This window comes from Arachis hypogaea, chromosome 11 (assembly GCF_003086295.3).
Source record: "Arachis hypogaea cultivar Tifrunner chromosome 11, arahy.Tifrunner.gnm2.J5K5, whole genome shotgun sequence".
NCBI classification, from domain to species: Eukaryota; Viridiplantae; Streptophyta; class Magnoliopsida; order Fabales; family Fabaceae; genus Arachis; species Arachis hypogaea.
In genome coordinates, this window is record NC_092046.1 from 108,457,410 (window position 1) to 108,459,886 (window position 2,477).

Genomic DNA, 2,477 nt, shown 5'->3' on the forward strand with positions numbered 1-2,477 from the left:
GCAGAGCTTTGTTGAGACTTTCCAACACCAAACTTAGAGTTTGGATATGGGAGTTCAACACCAAACTTAGAGTTTGAGTGTGGGGGCTCTGGTTGACTCTGCTTGGAGAGAAGCTTTTCCTGCTTCCTCTCCATGGTTGCAGAGGGGGATCCTTGAGTTTTGAATACAAGGGAGTTCTCATTCCATTGAAGGAATATTTCACCTCTGTCAACATCAATCACAGCTCTTGCTGTGGCCAGGAAAGGTCTTCCTAGGATGATGGATTCATCCTCTTCCTTTCCAGTATCCAAGACTATGAAATCAGCAGGGATGTAAAGGCCTTCAACCTTTACTAACACGTCCTCTACTTGTCCATAAGCCTGTTTTCTTGAGCTGTCTGCCATCTCCAGTAAGATTTTAGCAGCTTGCACCCCATAGATTCCCAGTTTCTCTATTACAGAGAAGGGCATGAGGTTTATTCCTGAACCAAGGTCACACAGAGCCTTAAAGATCATGGTGCCTATGGTACAGGGTATTATGAACTTTCCAGGATCCTGTCTCTTCTGAGGCAATGTCAGTTGATCCAGATCACTTAGTTCATTGATGAACAAGGGAGGTTCAACTTCCCAAGCATCAATGCCAAATAATTTGGCATTCAGCTTCATGATTGCACCAAGAAACTTGGCAGTTTGCTCTTCAGTAACATCCTCATTCTCTTCAGAAGAGGAATACTCATCAGAGCTCATGAAGGGTATAAGGAGGTTCAATGGAATCTCTATGGTCTCTAGATGAGCCTCAGAGTCCTTTGGTTCCCCAGAGGGAAGCTCCTTATTGATCACTGAACGTCCCTGGAGGTCTTCCTCCTTGGGATTCACGTCCTCTCATTTCCTTATAGGTTCGGCCATGGCGCTTATGTCAATGGCCTTGCACTCTCCTTTTGGATTCTCTTCTGTATTGCTTGGGAGAGTACTAGGAGGGATTTCAGTGATCCTTTTACTCAGCTGGCCCACTTGTGCTTCCAGATTTCTAATGGAAGATCTTGTTTCATTCATGAAACTTACAGTGGCCTTAGATAGATCAGAGACTAGATTTGCTAAATTAGAAGCATTTTGTTCAGAGTTCTCTGTCTGTTGCTGAGTTGATGATGGAAAAGGCTTGCTATTGCTAAACCTGTTTCTTCCACCATTATTAAAGCCTTGTTGGGGCTTTTGATCCTTCCATGAGAAATTTGGATGATTTCTCCATGTTGAGTTATAGGTGTTTCCATAAGGTTCACCTAAATAATTTACCTCTGCTATTGCAGGGTTCTCAGGATCATAGGCTTCTTCTTCAGAAGATGCCTCTTGAGTACTGTTGGATGCAGCTTGCATTCCATGCAGACTCTGAGAAATCATATTGACTTGCTGAGTCAATATTTTGTTCTGAGCCAATATGGCATTCAGAGTATCAACTTCAAGAACTCCCTTCTTCATAGGCGTCCCATTACTCACAGGATTCCTTTCAGAAGTGTACATGAACTGGTTATTAGCAACCATGTCAATGAGTTCTTGAGCTTCTGCAGGCGTTTTCTTTAGGTGAATGGATCCACCTGCAGAGGTATCCAATGACATCTTAGATAACTCAGACAGACCATCATAGAATATATCCAGGATGGTCCATTCTGAAAGCATGTCAGAAGGACACTTTTTGGTCAATTGTTTGTATCTTTCCCAAGCTTCATAGAGGGATTCACCTTCTTTCTGTCTGAAGGTTTGAACATCAGCTCTAAGCTTGCTCAGCTTTTGAGGAGGAAAGTACTTGGCTAAGAAAGCCGTGACCAGCTTATCCCAAGAGTTCAGGCTGTCTTTGGGTTGAGAATCCAACCACAATCTAGCTCTGTCTCTTACAGCAAAAGGGAAAAGCATGAGCCTGTAGACTTTAGGATCTATTCCATTAGTCTTAACAGTATCACATATCTGCAAGAATTCAGTTAAGAACTGAAAAGGATCTTCGGATGGAAGTCCATAAAACTTGCAGTTCTGCTGCATCAGAGAAACTAACTGAGGTTTCAGCTCAAGGTTGTTTGCTCAAATGGCAGGAATGGAGATGCTTCTTCCATGTAAATTGGAATTAGGTGCAGTAAAGTTACCAAGCATCTTCCTTACATTATTATTATTTTCGGCTGCCATCTCCTCTGCCTGTTCGAAAATTTCTGAAAGGTTTTCTCTGGATTGTTGTATTTTAGCTTCTCTTAATTTTCTTTTCAGAGTCCTTTCAGGTTCTGGATCTGCTTCCACAAGAATGTTCTTATCCTTGCTCCTGCTCATATGACAAAGAAGAAGGTGCAGAAAAATAATAATAATAATGGAGATCCTTTATACCACAGTATAGGGATCCCTTTGTAAGTAGAAGAAGAGGGGGAGATAAAGGATGTGATGTAAAGGAAGAAACACAACTGTGAGGATTGGAATGTGAGATGAGATGTTAGGATATGAATGAATAAATAGAATAGGATGGGA

General features: G+C 41.9%; 1 non-coding gene across 1 annotated transcript; it reads left to right on the plus strand.

Moving 5' to 3' along the window:
- The first annotated feature begins 1,643 nt into the window (after positions 1–1,643).
- LOC112724400 (small nucleolar RNA R71) lies at positions 1,644–1,751 on the plus strand. The gene has a single exon (XR_003163564.1). It is a non-coding gene; the product is annotated as a small nucleolar RNA R71 (small nucleolar RNA).
- The last annotated feature ends 726 nt before the right edge of the window (positions 1,752–2,477 follow it).